This window comes from Mobula birostris, chromosome 3, assembly GCF_030028105.1.
Source record: "Mobula birostris isolate sMobBir1 chromosome 3, sMobBir1.hap1, whole genome shotgun sequence".
NCBI lineage: Eukaryota > Metazoa > Chordata > Chondrichthyes > Myliobatiformes > Myliobatidae > Mobula > Mobula birostris.
In genome coordinates this window covers 203,641,757-203,662,374 of record NC_092372.1, presented here as the reverse complement: position 1 = coordinate 203,662,374, position 20,618 = coordinate 203,641,757, and the positions used below count along the sequence as shown (strand labels likewise).

Here is a 20,618-nt window from a genome sequence, read left to right as displayed (position 1 = left end):
TGCTACTATCCTTAGCTTCTTTTTTTCCACTGCTTCAGAAGAGGTGCACTTTATTAAATTCATTATATTCACTTCTGTCATAGTTTGGAATGGTTTCCACATCCAAGACTAGTGATTTTCAGATCTCTATTTTTGACCTCTTTTATTTTGTAATCAATATGTAATATCCTTTATGTCTTAATATGCGTTTGCCTATGGACATATTTCCAGAGAATAAATAAAAAAACAAATCAGTCTCAAAGCCTTTCAAATATATTCACCGGCCTAGAAATTTTTTCATTGCTTGAATGCTTTGGGTACCACATGAAAGAATCATACTTGGAATATAGAACTATATAGGCCCTTCAACCCAAATGTTGTGCCAAACTAATTTAACTAATAATTAACCACTTAACTAAAATCTATTCGGCAAATACAATATCCATATTCCTCCATTCTTTGCGCATTCTTGTGTCTACCTTTTGATTCTTTGCACTCTCATGAGCTTCTTAAGCACTTCTGTTGTATCTGCCTTGAATACCACCTCTGGCAATGTAACCCACCACTCTGTGTATAAAACTTACATCTCCTTTGAATTTCCTTCCACCTGCCTGAAGTGCGTACCCTCTATCTCTGGATACTGCATGGTTATTTACTTATTTAGCGACACAGTGTGGAGTAGATTCTTCTGACCCTTTGAGCCACATTGCCCTAGCATCTCCACAACCGCAATTAACCCTACCCTAATCATGGGACAATTTACAATGATCAAAACCTACCTGGTATGTCATTGGGCTGTGGGGGCAACTGCAGCTGTCATGGAAAAGCCACACATTCCATAGGGAAGGTGTACAGGGACTCATTACTGAATGGTGCCGGAATTGAACTTTGACCTCTGGAATGCCCCGAGTTGTAATGGCGTTACATTGACCACTATGCAACTGTAGCCCCCAAACCATACTTGCTGCATGGTTCTCATGGCAAGTTATTTCTGGGCCTTTGATAGTTATCATGTACTTATGCTTAGATGTATGGGGTGATATAAAACAGCACTCACGAAAATTTGCGTGTTGCCCACCGATTTTTTTTCTATGAATAATGTGAGGCAGGTTCAGAAGAAGCATGCTTTGAGTCTGCTGCAGTAATGATAGTTCGATCGCCATAGAGTTGGATGCCTGAATCTTCTTGCGTTTGTTCCTTTTAAGATTTTAAAGTACATCTCACACCCACCCTGCCATATCACTGTAGGTCTCTTTTATAGCACCATCTCAGGAGCCATTCGATGATGATGTTGACCACTCATCTCCCCTCCCAGCTCTCACACTCTCTTCAGCTGACTACAAACCCCCACCCTCTTGCTCTGATCTTTCTCAGAGATGCAGCTGACTGAGATCATGAGCATAAGCCATGCAAGAGCAATAATGGAATAATGCAGGAGAACGGTGGAGGGAATGGGGTGGCTGGGTCCCATGCCCACGCACAAAAAATGCACTGGCCCACTGGTTTAACCTGCCTTTCCAGTAGCACCTAAACACCTCAGCTATTTCTTTACTTGGCCCATACTACAATTGTAACCACACTTTAGAAAGTACATCTCGAGAGAGTGAGCAATTTCAAGTTCCTGGGTGTCAAGATCTCTGAGGATCCAACCAGGTCCCAACATATCGATGCAGTTATAAAGAACGCAAGACAGTGGCTATACCTCATTAGGAGTCTGAAGGGATTTGGTATGTCAACAAATACACTCAAAAACTTCTATAGATGTACCATGGAGACAGGCTGCATCACTGTCTGGTACTGGGGTGGTGGTGGGGGGGGGGGTCTACAGCACAGGACTGAAAGAAACTGCAGAGGTTTGGAAATTTAGTCAGCTCCATCTTGGGTGCTAGCCGACAAAGTACCCAGGGCATTTTCAAAAAGCGGTGTCTCAGAAAGGCAGCGTCCATTATTAAGGACCTCCAGCACCCAGGGCATGCCTTTTTCTCACTGTTACCATCAGGTAGGAGGTACAGAAGCCTGAAGGCACATACTCAGTGATTTAGGAACAGCTTCTTCCCCTCTGCCATCCGATTCCTAAATCAACATTGAGCTCTTGGACACTATTGCACTTTTTTAATATATAGTATTTCTGTTTTTGCATAATTTTAAATCTATTCAATATATGTATACTGTAATTGATTTAGTTATTTATTATTATTATTATTTTGTTTTTTTTCTATATTAGGCATTGCATTGAACTGCTGCTGCTAAGTTAACAAATTTCACGTCACATGCCAGTGATAATAAACCTGATTCTGATTCTGATTCTGACATCACATGTGAAATGGCCCGACACAGCCCAAGTTTCTGAAAGAGATTGTAAAACTTCAACGTATGATAGAAATTCCATCAAAAGTCCAGAATTTCTGAATGCCTTTCCATTCATTCGTTTGTAAGTGGCATTTTATTATCTGGATCTCTGTACTGATATAGCAACTACTGCTCGGTACTTCCAATATTACCTTTAAATGCCCTTTAATGGAACATGACATGTTACCCGAAAGGCAGCTAAGGCTATAATTTAGAGCAGATCTTGTCTGAATGTCAGACAGGCATTGCCTGTCTTGCTAGATCCATTCAACAAATGCTGCCTAAATCACGACTGAAGTAAGCTTAATCCCTCCTACAAAATCACACCACTTACGGATATCAATTTACACTAAGGTATCACTCACCTGTGAGCCAGGAAACTTTGATTAATAATGAAAATGCAAACCTTGATCTATTTTGAGTGGTTTGATTCATATTTGAACTTCAAAAAGACAAATTTCAACACAGGGTGAGTGTGATTTTTTTCTTACAGAATAGGCCTAGCTGCTGATTTATTAAAAGTCCTGTGTTTTGTCTGACACCTGTCGGGTGTCACACTTAGATATCACTTATTAGTACACAGCTTCTTTCATGCAGTTGACAGTAGGACTGAACATTCACAGAATGTGCCAACATATGCGCCTAGACCCTATCTCTATTCTGCATTCCTCAAAAATTAATGAGAGGAGAATCATTTTTCAGAGCAGTGAACATAGCTAGCATTGTTTTATATGTAAAACATCAAAGTAGAACATATTTTTAAAGCAAACTTTTTTCTTCCTTCCTCCCCTGGTGGGTTTGCTGACGAAAGTAACACGTTCAAGCACTGAAAACACAGCCAGCAATATGTGAACCTTAATAAAAGGTGCTTTAATTAAACATCATTGGTTTGTTTGGTTTTACTAGACTGGCTTCAAGTACGCACAATTATAAATCTTTAATATTTCGGGATGCTAAGTCCTCTGGAAACAATATCTTCAAAAAGCTGATGGAAACTTTGAGAGTTAATAACCAACAAAACACCCCGTTAGATTAGCAATAGGAGTCCTGATTTCTGAATAAGAACATAAAAAAACAGAAGCAGGATTAGGGTATTTGGTCCATCATTCCTGCTCCACCATTCAGTATGTTTTTGACTAATTTTGTTTTACTTGAGCATCATTTTCCTGCACTCTCCCCATATTCCTTGACTCTTTAATCCAAAAATGGTGTCGCTTTCTTTCATGAATATATTAAATGCCACTCCAATTGACTTAAGTAGTTTAAGCAGTTGCCTTTGAGCGGAAAATCCTACAAAAGGTAGTGGATTCGTCCGGTATATCACCGGTGAAGCCCGCACATCTGCATGAAACACATCTTATTATAAATACAAGCCTGATCTAGTTTTAGAGTCAGAATACCACAAATTATATTATGACCAATCCGTTATTACAGATAGGACAATTCATAATAACTGTCCGGATATAACAACACAGGATAAACAAGTAAGAACAACTTATTTAATACATATAGCCATTCCAAACACACATAACCTACAGAAATCAATAAGTAACAAACACCAAAAGTATGTTACACACATAAAAGTTGCTGGTGAACGCAGCAGGCCAGGCAGCATCTCTAGGAAGAGGTACAGTCGACGTTTCGGGCCAAGACCCTTCGTCAGGACTAACTGAAAGAAGAGCTAGATTATGAGAACACTCAGTCCTCTTTTATTGTCATTTAGAAATGCATACATGCATTAAGAAATGATACAATGTTTCTCCACAGTGATATCACAGAAAAACAGGACAAACCGAAGACTAACACTGACAGAATGACATAATTATAACATATAGTTACAGCAGTGCAAAGCAATACCATAATTTGATGAAGAACAAACCATGGGCACGGTAAAAAAAAGTCTCAAAGTCCCTGAGTCGATCGACTCCCGAGTCCCCGATAGCAGGCGGCAAAAGGGAGAAACTCACTGCCATAAACCTCCAGGCACTGTCAACTTGCCAATGCCTTGGAAGCAGCCGACCACAGCCGACACTGAGTCCGTCCATCCAAAAACTTCGAGCCTCCGACCAGCCCCTCCGATACAGCCTCCCGTGAGCCATCCCCTGCCGAGCGCCTTCGACCTAGCCCCGGCCGCTGAAACAAGCAAAGCCGAGGATTCGGGGCCTTCTGCTCCGGAGATTCTGGTTACTACACAGTAGCAGCGGCAGCAAAGCGGGCATTTCAGAAGTTTCTCCAGATGTTCCTCCATACTGTCACGTCTGTCTCCATCAAATTAGAATTGTGCATGGTACCCTACTCGACAGATTACAGATATCATTCAGTGAAGAGTACGCGCGCACTGCTGTCGCACCACCATCTTCTCCCCTCCTCCAAGTTGAATTAAAAGAGGAAATTGAAAGACTTTGGAACATGAACGAGGTATACATTGTCCCAATAGTAATATCTACAACTGCTATCATCCGGAAGGCACTACACAATAAGATTAAACAATTAGGCCTACACAGCAAGATCGATGTAAATCTTCAGAAAGTCACAATACTAAACACCACGAGAATAGTCTGAAAGGTCCTAGTGATTGACAAATAAGCATGCTTGGCTACGCATGTACCTCAGGTTTTACTAGCTTGAGCAGAGAAAAATAAATAATAATAGTAATAAATAAACAATAAATAGAGACCATGAGAAGAGTCCTTGAAAGTGACTCTATAGATTTGTGGGAACAATTCAGTGGTGGGATGAGTGAAGTTATCCCCTCTGGTTCAACAGCCTGGTGTTTAAGGGGTAATAACTGCTCTGAACCTGGTGGTGTGGGTTCTGAGGCTCCTGTACCTTTTCACTGATGGTAGCAGCAAGAAGAAAGCATGGCCTGGATGGTGGGGGTCCTTGGTGTGGATGCTGCTTTCCTGTGACGGTGCTCTGTGTAGATGCGCTCAGTGGTGGGGAGGCCTTTGCCTGTGATGGACTGGGCTGTATCCACTACTTTTGTAGGCTTTTCCATTCAAGGGCATTGGTGTATCCACAACAGGCCAAGATGTAATCAGACACATCTATAGAAATTTGATGTCATGCTGAATCTTAAACTTCTGAAAAAGTAAAGGCGCTGCCATGCTTTCGTCATAATGGCTGGACCCAGGACACATCATCTGAAATGATAACACCGAGGAATTTAAAGCTGCTGACACTCTCCACCTCTGATCCCCCTGATGATGACTGGCTCATAGCCCTGTGGTTTCCACCTCCAGAAATCTATAGTGCATTGTTGTGGCCACACTCAGCCAGATTGTCAGTCTCTCTGCTATATGCTGATTCATTACCACCTTCCATTTGCCAACAACAGTGGTATTGTCAGTAAATTTAAAATATGACATTAGAAGTATACTTAGCCTCACAGTCATAAGTATAAAGTGAGGAGAGCAGAAGGCTAATCACACAGCCTTCTGGAGATTGTGGATTAGATATTGTTGCCAATTCAAATTGACTTGAGTCTGCAAGTGGGGGAATTGAAGATCCAGTTGCTCAAGGACGTATTGAGGCCAGGGTCTTGAAACTTATTGATTGGTTTTAAGGGGATGATACTATTAAATGCTGAGCTGTAGTCAATGAGCAGCATCCTAATGTATGCATCTTCACTGCCCGCACGTTCCAGGATTGTGAAGACCCAATGAAATGGCATCTGGTTGTCTTGTTGAGACTGTGCATCTATTGCGCATTTGTAGAATGACACGTGAAGTCCAGCTCTCTTCAGCCTCCTCAGAAAGAAGGGGCATTGATGTGCTTTCCTGACTGTTTAGGATGTGTTCTAGGACCATGAGAGGCTGTGTGTGATGTGTACTTCCAGCAGTATGAAACTGCTTGCAGTTTCCACTGCTGTGCCAAAGATGTAAAGAGGAGTGTGAGTGGTGTGAATTCTCCTGAAGTTGATAATCAAATCCTTTGTCTTGTTGACATTATGGAAGAGGTTATTTGCCTGGCACCAGGCCTCATACTCTTCCACCTCCTCACTGTAGGCTGCCTCATTGTTGTTGGTGATGAGCCCCACCACTGTTGTGTCATCCATTGTTAAATCAGCGTTATCTCCTGCATTAGGTATCCATGATAATTACAGTTCATCGATTCCTGACCAGTTAATGATTTGCACAAGTATTCTAAGCTAATTCCCATGTTCATATGGGTCATTTCTCAAATTTTCATGTAACCTCAGACAAATAAAGGCTACTTCTGATAAAGCAAATGTCTAACTTGTTTCAAAGACTACCCCTCTTTGAAGTACACTGCTTTGACTTTGGTTTTCTCCATTGGTCACTATTCTCATTATACTAACATGCTTAGGCTTTTTGCTTGAAGCACTTGCCACAGTTTAGCAGTGGCATAATTCACATATCTTTCTTATTTTATTTATTGAGCTAGAGCTCAGAAAAGGCCCCTCCAGCCCTTCAACCTGCACTGCCTAGTGATCTCCCAATTTCATTCTCGCCTAATCAGAGGACCATTCACAATAACCAATTAACCTACATCTTTGGACTGTGGGAGGAAACCAGAGCACTCAGAGGAAACCCACATGGTCACTGGAAGAACATACAGATCCCTTACAGGCAGTGGCGGGAAATGGATTTGGGTCGCCCGTACTGTAAAGTGTTGTGCTGCACTTCCTGCTGCTCTTTTCTTTCTTCAGCTTAGCTTTGTTTGACCACCTTCTTGTCACTCATAGGTGACACAGCTTGAAAATATATTTGTGGTATCGTTGGATTTAGACTGCAGTTACAGTCTTGTAACCCATTATGTATAAAATTGTGAAGTAAAATGATATACAAACATTTTAAGTACACCCTATGTACTTTTTTTTCAAGTTTACCCTGCAGAAAATAACTTGCTGTCTTCCAAAACTCCAGAAGTAAACATCGAACATTAGAGCACAGTACAGGCCCTTTGGCCCACAACGCTATGCTGACCTTTTAATCAACTTATTCTTTCCCTCCCGCATAGCTCTTAATTTATCTATCATTCAAGTGCCTATCTAAGAATCACTTACATTTCCTGAATGTGTCTGCCATTACCAGCACCCCTGGAAATGCATTCCATGCACCTAACACTCTCTGTAAAACACATCAGACATCTTCCCCTCCATATACCTCTCTCCTATATGCTGATCTGTCACCAGCTTTGGTTCAGTGCTGACGACACTGAATCAAATTTCAGCAAATTTAAATATGGCATTGGAGCTGTATTTAGCCTCACAGCAATAAGTGTAAAGTGAGTAGAGCAGGGGGTTAAGCACACAGCCTTGTGGTGCACCTGTGCAGGTGGAACTTGTGGTTGTGGTGGGATGTTGTTGCCAATCCCGACTGTCTCCTATCTCCTTAAAATTTTGGCCCTTTGCATTAGTCATTGTCTGAAACTTAAATGATGAAGGCAATTCAAGGTACCAAATGGAATCTTACAGACCTTTTTTAAAAATTTCCAGCATTCCTGAGCAAGTTTAACAATTGCCTGTATTGTCTCCAAGGACTGGTGCCTGTGTTTTGTAACTGTAACGAGTGTTTTAATTGATGATTGTATGCCACGGAAGATGCAGCTAGTGAACAAGCAATGGTGAAATGAGTAACCATCTGACTGAAGAGAGAGAGAAATGTTTGCTCTTTGTGGAATTTGTTTGCTTTGTTTAAAAATTTAACAAGAATAATCACTTATGTCTACATAATTGTCTGTGAAGCATTAATTGCTCACGTTGGGCTGCCTTTAAGTTACCTGCTTGTTAACCTGTTTTGCTGATATCACATAAACAGAGGCATTTTCCCAAGCTACAACATTTTGCAGGGAGTTTTATAAACTTAGAAGCCATCGTTTGTTGTATTACTATATTTATTTATTTGTTTATTGAAATACAATGCGAAATGGGTCCTCCCGGCCCTTCAAGCTGCGCCACCCAGCAACCAAACTATTTAATCCTAGCCTAACCACAGGACAATTTACAATGAACAACTAACCTACCAACTGGTACGTCTTTGGACTGTGGGAGGAAACCCATGCGGTCACGGGGGGAACGTACAAACTCCTTACAGATGGCGGTGGGAATTACGGTATTCGCACTTGGATATTGAACATGATATGTTGACAGATATGATATGTTAACAGATGCATGTAAGATTTTATGAACTTTTTTTTAGCTTAAGGATTTTAAACCCACATGAGCAGCAGAAACTGTCTTAGTGAGCAGTTAGTAAGTTAAAGTTACAAACCAATTTCAATGTCAAAGTCAAGGTCAAGTTTACTGTCCTATATACAAGAATCTGTATGCACAGGTGTAATGAAAAACTTACTTGCAACAACATTTCAGGCATCTGCTTTACATTGGTTCTGATGTTACCTTCCTTTTCTGAGCACCATAGATTAGTCCTTCAGAAGTTTCAAAGTTCAAAGAGTATTTATTATCCAAGTATGTATATGTCATCATACACGTACATTTTCTAACAAGCATTCAAGTGTTCCTTTTCTTGAAGGCATTCACAGTAGAACAAAGAAATGCAATAGAGATTCAGTCAAATGCAGATGCAGATCCAATATTCTCATGAGCTATGGAATCTAGCAGAAGAGGCCACTAATTAAGGTTTCTTTAACTTTGCTTTTGAGGCCAGGAGTGTCTGGTTTCAATTTCTGGGCTCCACAGGAGAAAGTTAGGGTTAGTCCAACCCCTGAGCATCCTCTCCTTGACTTTGCTTCTTGTCACCATTGACTGAAACTTACCTACTTCCCAAACTTCTAATTTCCAAGCACCTACTGGCCAGCTGCTGCTCTGCCAACAGCCTGATTTTAAAGCTATGGCCATTGTTGGTGAGATTTCTTCGCATTAACTCGACAGTTCCATGCAAATAAAAACTAGGTTGGAGTGTTTGGTAGGGAGGAAGAATACAAATAGAAGATCCACAGTATTGTGTCTAATTGATGCTTTGTTGCTGACGCATTTGAAGATTTATTTAAGGAGGCAGGAGAAGTTGGCGGCGCGACGCAGCGCACGTGGCCGTTCCGAATGATATCGTATGTGTTAACTAGGGAGCCATGCACAAACCTGATTTGATGGAGACAGCCGTGAGAAGCATGGAGGAACACCTGGAGAAACTTCTGAAATGCCTGCTTCGCTGCTGCTGCTACTGCGCGATCGAGAATCTCCGGAGGAGAAGGCCCCAAATCCTCGGCTTTGCCTATTGCCTGTTGCTGGGGCCGGGGTTGAAGCGCTTGGCAGAGATAGTGCTTGGTGCTCGGTGTTGGAGAGCTGGTCGGAGGCTCGGAGTTTTCGGATGGACTCGGAGTTGGACTGTGGTCGAGTGCTTCCAGGATGCTGCATCGGCAAGTTTGCAGAGCTGGAGGTTCACCGTCTGCGTGAGATGATGGGACTTTCGAGAGACCTTGAGATTTTTTACTGTGCCCATGGTCTGTTCTTATCAAATCACGGTATTGCTTTGCAATGTTGCAACTATATGTTATAATTATGTGGTTTTTGTCAGTTTTTCAGTCGGTTTGGCATGTGTTTCTGTGATATCATTCTGGAAAAACATTGTATCATTTCTTAATGCATGCATTACTAAAAGACAATAAAAGAGGTCTGCGTGTCCTCATAATCTAATCTAATCTAATTTTTCTACTTTCCTTGTTGCATGTGGACATCACTAGGATTTTACTATTCTTCCTGAATTGTCTTCTAGATTAAGCTTCGTGATGAAAGTGTTCCCACAGAGCTGTTATATAGGAAGTTCAAGGACTTAGACTGAGTGAAAATGAAAGTGAAGTAATATACAGTAAATTCACGTTATTTGGTCTGTCAGTTAATCGGGGCAGCAGCTTATTTGGGACAACTAATCAAGAACAAAAGCTAATCAAGAAAATAGCCAGAATTTCCTCCATTTAGTTGGAACACTATGCTGTTAAGTGGGAAAGGAGGCTGTTGCCACACAGTTTCTACCCAGCATCAGTTGCGTGAATTTATATGGCCATTAGATACTACACCATGCTTAGGGCAAACAGTTTTTAAATATTGTTATTTAGTCATAATCATAGTCATAGTCATACTTTATTGATCCCGGGGGAAAATGGTTTTCGTTACAGTTGCACCATAAATAATAAATAGTAATAGAACCATAAATAGTTAAATAGTAATATGTAAATTATGTCAGTAAATTATGAAATAAGTCCAGGACCAGCCTATTGGCTCAGGGTGTCTCACCCTCCAAGGGAGGAGTTGTAAAGTTTGATGGCCACAGGCAGGAATGACTTCCTATGACGCTCTGTGCTGCATCTCGGTGGAATGAGTCTCTGGCTGAATGTACTCCTGTGCCCAACCAGTACATTATGTAGTGGATGGGAGACATTGTTCAAGACGGCATGCAATTTAGACAGCATCCTCTTTTCAGACACCACCGTGAGAGAGTCCAGTTCCATCCCCACAACATCACTGGCCTTACGAATGAGTTTGTTGATTCTGTTGGTGTCTGCTACCCTCAGCCTGCTGCCCCAGCACACAACAGCAAACATGATCGCACTGGCCACCACGGACTCGTGGAACATCCTCAGCATCGTCTGGCAGATGTTAAATTTGCGTGTCTTTGTGTTCAAAAAGCCATGATTTTTGTCACGGATAGTTGGTGAGAAATAAGCAGGAAGATAACTTGGAACTGTTTTGCTCTTTGCGGTTGGCTTGGAGATGCCAGAAACGGCTGGGATTGAAAATGAAACCATTTCACTACTTCAACAAGTTAGGGACTATGAGGAATTTGAAGCTATCAACAATCATCTTGAATATTACAATGAATCAGAAGATTTTGGGGATGCAATCGTATGAAGGCAGTCCATTATCAGCACTAGGTGTCTACGCAATTTTAATTCATTTACAGTCAATCAAAAGAATATGGCAGTATGTTGGATGGCCATTGTATATGATGATGACAGTGAAACCAGTGCGGGAGAGTTTTTAAAGTAGAAAAGCTGTTGCACTCAGACAGTTCCACTCTCTTGATCTCAGAAGTCCGGTCCCAGTGGTACGAGTAGTTGTCACAAACTGGAGTGGTTGCAGTGGATAACCATGATTCTCCTGTGCCATGTCATGCCCTTCGCTCTCCACGAAGCTTTGCGGAACCGTGTTCTTGGCTGTTGGATCTCACTGTTGGCCTCATCTGCCCAGTTGGCCTGAGATGACTTCATATGGTAGGATAGGCATGTCCCTGTTTTACTGGTATATAAGTCCCACTGGCTACCCTGCTGTCAAAGTGGTGTACTAGGGTGTGGCCACTGTCAAAGGCAAACAGCTACTTGGAGCCACAAGTGAGAGCTGAGTGACTGGTGGGGACCAAAGGTGAGTGAGCTGCCCCAGAGTGGAGATGACAAGCCCCTTCACCAGAGGTGGTACCCCTCCCTGGACCCCCCATACACAACAGGGTTCACTGGATGAATTCCTCTGTTGATGACTATTAGGAACTAATACACAGTTTTATAGTACTGCAGTAGCATTGACAGTGTTCTAATTTGTTCTGTATTTTAATTTTAATGCACAATTGTTACTCAGTTAAATTATAGTTTGTGCTTATTATACCTTTTTAACTATTTTCATAAAACTTTGGCTAACAGGGGCTGCTTCTATATTTTTGCCAAATTGTGCTGGTCCTAATGTGTCCCTGTTAGCTGGAATCCACTGTATTTCCTCCTGCAAACTACATGGTGTTCCAATTTCCTCCCACAGTCCAAAGACATTCAGGTTAGTTGGTTACATGGGTGTCGTTGGGTGGCACAGACTCTTGAAGCAGGAGGACCTGTTATTGTGCTCCACCTCTAAGTAAAAAATAAAATATTTCTAAATCTGGATGGTGTGTGGCTTTAAGAAGAACGTGAAAGTGGTTCATCTGCAAGTGGTTATTGCCTTTGTCATTTTATGTGATGCAGGCTGTGGATCTCAGAGATGTGTTAACCAAGCCTAGGTAATCATTGCAATACCGAGGCTTCGTTAATAGTACTTGGAAACATGGGCACATAAGGAATAGAGGTTCAGTGTTGCAAATGGAGAGTCAGCCAAGCTGGTTGCTTTATTTTGGATGATGCCAAGCTTATAAGTGTATTTTGACGATGAGAGATTTTCTTTATTTGTCACAGATACATTTAAACATACAGTGAAATACGTCTTTCTGCATCACATCGAATCAGTGAGGGTTGTACTGGGCAGTCTGCAAGTGTCGCCTCACTTCTGGTGCCAATGTTGTGAGCCCGCAACTCACTGACTCTAACCCGTACGTCATTAGAGTGTGGGAGGAAACTGGCACACCCAGGGAAAACACACGGTCACAGGGAGAATGAGCAAACTCCAGCAGAGTTGCCGGATTTGCATTAATTCAAGCAAGTCAAGAGTATTCTGTCAAGTTTCCGACGAGTTGGAAAGCCCTTGGGGTCACAGAGTGTGAGTCACTCGGCTTTAATAACCCAGCCACTGCATTAATAGCTAGTCCTCTTTAATGGTGCCACTGAGAGGTGGAAAAGTGCAGAATGCCAAGGAGGGACTGGCTACACCTACTCCTGCTGGAGGTGGCCATGGTTTAGCACTTTTGAGGCATTCAATATCTACAGAATTTCATCAGAAGTATTCCTAATAAACAAACTCCCTGAGTTTTGATTGGCCAGCTGAAGAAAGAGCAGTTTCCAGTTTCAAAAGGGGGTAACTGCTCATAGTCAATTTTTAGACAAACTGTTGTGGGGAATATTCTGAACCAGAACCTTAGCATGTTGAAATTTCATTGCTTTCACTGCTGGTGTTCATAAATGAAATGGAAGATAATGTAATGTTTGTCTTCAATGCCAGTTTGATCACGCGCATTCACATTGCACACTCCATATATTTCAGTCTGTCCACGATGTTAGGGCCACAGAGGGAATTCAGCAATGAGCAAACATTCAGAAATAGGTAAAAAAAAATTCTCAAGCGCATAATTTGTTAATAAATACCCAAGATTATGAGGCATAACTGATGAAAATATTACAAATACAGAAGCACTGGGTAATTCTTAGGACAGTTTTCTGTTGCCTCTGCATAGATTTCTGTAGGGTAGAGAAACGGCCCAGATGTATCATTAACAAAATTCACCATTACGATTATTTGAGTGAGTTTGAAAATTTAGGAGCTGCTTTCCAGTTGTGCGCTTCTGCTAAAGAGCATTGCCCATTAGAAACTCAGTGAAATTATCAGGTGTGCTCTTCATGGAATTTTTCATTTCAGGTGGAGTGGGAGGGAATTATTTTGGTGGGCAAGGGAAAGGGGTTGGAGGAATAATGGGTGGAAAAAGGGTGGCATTTTACAAATGCAGGACGAAGGACTGCTTTTTGTATTTGAAGGGCAGTGGAAGCCAGCTGTTTTGAAAGTGATGCAGGCAGTATAAGAAAGTATAGGAATTGGGAGGTAAGAGGAAGAAGCAGGAGTTGGCCATTTGGCCCCTCATGCCTGTTCATGGATACAATAAGATAATGGGTGATATTTTACCTCAATGCCACTTTCTTGCACTAATCCGCATATCCATTTATTCCAAAAAAATCTAAAAATCTTTTACCCTCAGTCATGAATTTGTCAGTGACTGAGTCTCACAGTCCTCTTTGGCAGAGAGTTCCAAAGTCTTATTACCTTATGAATGAAGAACTATCTCTCCTTTGCCTCATGTCCTGAACACTACCTTGGTCTATATTTTTCTTCTCTCTCTCTCTCTCTCTGAAACTTCCACTACAGTTGTTATGCTTCTGTTTTTGTTCATTTAAATTCATGTTAATTTATATTTGCCCTTGCATTGCTGTTGTGAAAAGCTAGATTGCAAGGCATTTATACCTAGAGTGACCAGGGAAGGGTAACACCTCTTGTTAAGGGGCTTGTTGTGTCCATTCTGGGGCAGCTCTCTCACCTTAGGTTAGCCCTCACCTGCGGCTCCAAGTAGCTGTTTGCATGCTACAACACACGAGCTAGACCAAGTGAGGGTAGCCAGCGGGCCTCATACGTAGGTAAGATAGGGGCGTGCCCGTGCCAGCATGCGAAGCCAGCTCCAGCTGACAGGGTGGTTGAGATCCAATAGCAAGACTTCATTGAGAGTGAAGGACAAGGAACAGAAGGAGTCATGGTCATCCACTGAAACAAAGGAAGACCCTAGTTGTGCCCATTACTCCTACCATTGGACCTGCATTTCTGAGGCCGGGAGAGTAGAACTGCCCCAGTGAAACTGTTTTCCCCTTTAAAAACTCTCCTGCACAGGCTCCTTCCTGTCATTGTTCAATATGACAAACAACCAATCATGTATGTCTATAAGAGCAGCAAGCTGAACTTGGGTAAACTTGTGCTTGAACAGATACCCCTGATATTTTGTAGATTATCACCTTTCAAAACTCGAGGGTGCCCCATGACGTCAGCTTGTATTGCATCTGAGATGCGTGAAGAAGTAGTGACGGCCACTGCAAAGCCTGAGCTGCCTGTCAAACCTCAGAGATGTCGATGATGTCTCACCTCACTATGAGCAGCTTCCACTCATGGACTCACAACCTGAGCTGTCATGTTCTCACCAGGAAACATTTCAGGCAAATAAACTTCTGCACTATCGCAGTTGTGGACCAAGTCAAACAGTTCATTGAGGTCTGCTGCCTAAGTCGGTGGTAATTGAAGGTATTCAGATTCTGATATTTATCATTATCACAGTAGTGTTTGGGTAACTTGATTGCTGTTTTCCTCATTTATAACAATTTTGACACTTCAAAAACTACCTCATTGATTCTAAACCACATTGGGACAATCTGTGGTGATAAAAATCAAGGTTCAAAGTACATTTATTATCAAAGTATGTATGCAGTATACAACTTAGAGCTTTGCCTTCTTACAGACAGCCAAGAGCCAAAGAAACCCAAAAGAACCCATTAAAAATAAGATTGACAAAATCCCAATGTGCAGAGAGAGAGAAAGAAACACATCATGCAAACAATAGATCGTGAACTTAGAGCTTATATCAATATGTGGAACTGTGACATTGTGGCCATTACAGAGATGTCTCAAGAACAGGAATGGCTGCAGGCTTTAGATGTTTCAAAAAGAACAGAGAGGGAGGCAAAAGAGGTGGGGCATGGCATTGCTAATTAGGAATAGTGTCACGGCTGTAGAAAAGGAGGAAGTCATGGAGGGATGGTTTGCTGAGTTGGTGTGGTTGGAAGTCAGAAACAGGAAAAGGGCAATAACTCTACTGGGTGTTTTTTACTGACACCCATGAGTAACAGGGATATTGAGGAGCAGGTAGGGAGGCAGATTCTGGAACAGAGCAATAATAACAGGGTACTTGTGATGGGAGATTTTAACTTTGCTAATATTGATTGGCATCTCCTTAGCACAAGGCGTTTAGATGGGGTGGAGTATGTTAGGTGTGTTCAGGAAAGTTTCCTGATGTAATATGTAGATAAGCCAACTAGAGGAGAGGCTGCACTTGATCTGGTATTGGGAAATGAACCTGGTCAGGTGTCAGATCTCTCCGTGGGAGAGCATTTTGGAGATAGTGACCACAACTCTATCTCCTCCACCATAGTGATTGAGAGGGAAAACAGTTAATTGGGATGGGGGAAATATGATGCTATTAGGGAGGAACTCGGGGGCATAAATTGGGAGCAGGTGTCCTCAGGGAAATGAACGGCAGAAATGTGGCAAATGTTGAGTGAACATTTGCATGGAGTTCTGCATAGCTATGTTCCATTGAGGCATGGAAAGCATGGTAGAGTTAAAGAATCATGGAGTACAAAGTATGTAGAAAATCTAGTTAAGAAGAAAAGAAAAGCTTACAAAAGGTTCAAGAAACTAGGTACTGTTAGAGTGCTAGAAAATTACAAGCTTGCTAGGAAGGAGTTTAAGAATGGAATTAGGAGAGCCAGAAGGAGCCATGAGAAGGCCTTGGTGAGCAGGATTAAGGAAAACCCCAAGGCATTCTACAAGTATGTGAAGAGCACGAGGATGAGCCATGAGAGAATAGGACTAATCAGGTGCAATAGTGGAAACGTGCATGGAGTCGTAGGAGGTAGCGGAGATACTTAATGAATACTTTGCTTCAGTATTTACCAGGGGAAAAGACCTTGGCAATTGTGGGAATAACTTACAGCGGACTGAAACACTTGAGCATGTAGACGTTAAGAAAGAGGATGTGCAGGAGCTTTTGAAAAGCATTAAGTTAGATAGGTCACTGGGATGGGATGAGATATACCCCAGACTACTGTGGGAAGTGAGGGAGGAGATTGCTGAGCCTTTTGCAATGATCTTTGCATCATCGATAGGGACAGGAGAAGTACAGGATGACTGGAGGTTTGCGGATGTTGTTCCCTTGTTCAAGAAAGGAAGTAGAGATAACCCAGGAAGTTATAGACCAGTGGATCTGACTTTAGTGGTGGGCAAGTTGTTGCAGAAGATCATGACAGGCAGGGTTTATGAGCATTTGGAGAAACATAATCTGATTAGGGATAGCCAGCATGGCTTTGTCAAGGACAGATCGTGCCTTATGAGCCTGACTGAACTCTATGAGGATGTAACAAAACTCATCGATGAAGGTAGAGGAGTGGATGTAGTGTGTATGGATTCCAGTAAGGCATTTGATAAGGTTCTCCATGCAAGGCTCCTTCAGAAAGTAAGGAGGCATGGGATCCAAGGGGACATTGCTTTGTGGATCCAGAACTGGCTTGCCCACAGAAGGCAAAGGATGGTTGTAGAGGGTTCATATTTGCATGGATGCCAGTGACCAGTGGTGTTCCGCAGGGATCTGTTCTGGAACCCTCCTCTTTGTGAATTTTATAAATGACCTGGATGAAGAAGTAGAAGGGTGGGTTAGTAGGTTTGCTGATGGCACAAAGATTGGGGGTGTTGTGGTTAGTCTGGAGGGTTGTCAGAGGTTACGACGGGTCATCGATAGAATGCGGAACAGGGCTGAGAAGTGGCAGATGGACTTCAACTCAGATAAGTGTGAGGTGATTCATTTTGGTAGGTCCAATTTGAAAACAGAATATAATATAATGGTAAGACTCCTGGCAGTGTGGAGGATCTGAGAGATCTTGGGGCCCGTGTTGATAGCTGCTGCGTAGATTGACAGTGTTGTTAAGAAGGCATATGGTGTGTTGGCATTCATCAACCATAGGATTGAGTTCAAGATTCATGAGGTAATGTTACAGCTATATAAGACCTTGGTCAGACCCCACTTGGAGTACTGTGTTCAGTTCTGGTCACCTCTCTGCAGGAAGGATGTGGATACTATAGTACAGAGGAGATTTACAAGGATGTTGCCTGGATTGGTGGTGTGACAAGATTACACATAGATAAGATGTTAGCTGTCCTGTGTGATCAGCAGTTGGTCTGCCACCTGTCTTCAAGAGAGAGATAAGGAACACAATGAAACAGCATCTGGAGATGTGTAATGAAGGGACGGGAGAGAGAGCTGTCTGGAGCGGCTCCCCCTTTGAACCCTGAACTGTTTGAAGTGATGGACAGGCGATACCCCAGCAGGGGGATAAAAAGGGACAGGTTCGCTAAGGCAGGACACACGACACCCGAGGTAACGAGACCCTGGAAGCGGTGCGCCTCTCACGAGTCGGTGGGAAGTTCCGGACAACGCACAGGGTGGAAAGGTACGATCAGTGGGAACCCGGTGTGTGTCCGCCCTTGCTTGGGTGCCGAGTTCACTGCAGAGGATCGACCGCATCTGGGGGAGGGGTCACAGTCGGTGACCTCAGGTGACATCACAAAGGACCTGCCCAAAAGCTGCTTGTGAGCAATTATCGCCGGTCTGTGAGTGGAAGCCGTTTCTGAATGATCAGTCGTTCCCGTTCTCTCTCTCTCTCTCCCCCCACGTTGTCCATCGCCATGGCAACGATTACTGCGAACTGAACTACCAAATTGGACTGAACTTTGTGTCACTTTGAAATTGGTCATTTATCCCTAGACAACGATAGAGCTTGATTGATGCTGTTATCTTAATTCTGTGCACGTGTGGTTATCATTGCTGAACTATTGCATTTATTATCCTTTCGATTACTGTGTTGCTTGTTTCTTTAATAAAACTTTCTTAGTTCTAGTAATCCAGACTCCAACTGAGTGATCCATTTCTGCTGGTTTGGCAACCCAGTTACGGGGTACGTAACAGTGGGCATACCCTCCAATATGAGAATAGGTTGAGTGTATTTGGCCTTTTCTCCTTGGAGGAAGAGGTGACCTGATAGAGGTGTATAAGATGATGAGGGGCATTGATGGTGTGGATAGTCAGAGGCTTTTTCCCAGGGCTGAAATGGCTAACACGAGGGGGCATAGTTTTAAGGTGCTTGGAAATAGGTACTGGGGGATGTCAGGGGTAAGTTTTTCCACACAGAGAGTGGTGGGCGTGTGGAATGCACTGCCAGCGGCGGTGGTGGAAGCAGATACAATAGGGTCTTTTAAGAGTCTCTTAGATGGGTGCACGGAGCTTAGAAAAATAGAGGGCTATGCACTAGGGAAATTCTAGGCAGTCTCTAGAGTAGGTTACATGGTCAACACAGCATTGTGGGCCAAAGGGCCTGTAATGAGCTGTAAATTTCTATGTCCTAATAAAGTAAGCAAAAAACTATCGAAAATATGCCCATCTTTTATCCTTTCTAATCTAATGCCATTCATCTACCACATTTTATTCAGACAACCTGAACTTCAGATTGTGTGATCTGAAAATCTGGGAATGATATTTTTCTCAACTATTGCAAGTGATTGCCGATGGGATCTCTTCTCATTCCATTTTTTTACAGATCAGCTTACTAACCTTACCCGATTTCAATTTAAATCATTCTAAGTGTCGTTCAGCGTCTATGAAGAGTGAACCTCAAGCCTAACTTGTGTTAACTGAAATAATATTTCAGTGAACCAGGAATTAAAAAGGTTCCACTTGCAAATTTCGGTCACATCTGCTGCCGTGCTTACCTCGAATCCTGCTCATTACTCCTAAAGGAAGAAATTATTTGGTCTCATGACCCCTCAGGGTACATTCCTGGATTTCTTGCTAAGGTAATATAGAACGCCAATGCCAATATTGCGGAACTCTCCTCAAAGTCAATATTGTGTGTGCTAACAAATGTCAACAGGACATCTCCATGCTGCTCCTTAGCCTGGCTGCCTTCCCCTACAGGGAGCTGTCGGTGGGTGCTGAATAATTTAAAACAATGAAAGGTTTCAGTCAAAGGGGCTATTTCTGAAAGGGAAGAGGATTCTGTCACTAAAGATAGTCGACTGATTAAATACACATTGGCTCATTGTTGAGAAAGGACTGTGGCAGTGGATCAGCTTTTTGATGATTCAATACCATATAGATCTCTCAGCAAAAACTTGTGTTAAAATAGTATCTCCAACATAGTAGAATATCTGAGATTGAGTCACCTAAAATCATAACAGTGTAGGTGATCAAACACCTGTATTAAAAAAAAACACTTTAAAAGAGTAATGGAGACGATTCCAGAGCATGGCCTGCCAAATACAGTGGTGGGGGAAAAGAAATTTCCATAGCAACGATGTATCCTTAGCTTTCCACTTCGATATAAATGAATGATTTCATTATGTATGATCATAATTATTTACTCCCTCATTAGGCACAGTCAGAACAATAACCTGCTTCCCATTCCCATATGTCAGTCCAAGGCCTCCTCTACTGCGGCAATGAGGCCACACTCAGGTTGGGGGAGGAACACCTTATATTTTGCCTGGGTAGCCTCCAACCTGATGGCATGAACATCGATTTCTCGAACTTCTGGTAATGGCGTGCCCCCACCTTCCTTCACTATTCACTATTCCCATTTCCCTCTCTCACCTAATCGTGTTACCTGCCATCACCTCCCTTTGGTGCTCTTCCCCCTTCACTTTCTTCCATGTCTTTCTGTCCTCTCCTATCAGATTCCCTCTTCTCCAGCCCCTTATCTTTTCCACCAGTCAAATTCCCGGCTCTTTACTTCAGCCCACACCCCCTCCTGGTTTCACCTATCACCTACTACTTTGCATTTCTTCCTCCCCTCCTCCCACCTTCTTACTCTGACTTCTCATCTTTTTTTCTCCAGTCCTGATGAAGGGTCTCGGCCCGAAACGTCGACTGTTTACTCTTTTCCATAGATGCTGCTTGACCTGTTGAGTTCCTCCAGCATTCTGTGTGTGTTGCTTGGATTTTCAGCATCTGCAGATTTTCTCTTGTTTGCGAGTGGAAATTCAATAAATTGCTTCATGTGTACTTCATGTGGGATGTGTGCACCCTGAATAACAATACTGTCAC

The 20,618-nt window shown here is 42.6% G+C and overlaps 1 protein-coding gene across 1 annotated transcript in view; it reads right to left on the bottom strand.

Annotated features, from left to right (window-relative positions):
* Positions 1–20,618, bottom strand: part of adarb2 (adenosine deaminase RNA specific B2 (inactive)) — an 819,996-nt gene that overhangs the window by 210,292 nt on the left and 589,086 nt on the right. The window lies entirely within an intron of this gene.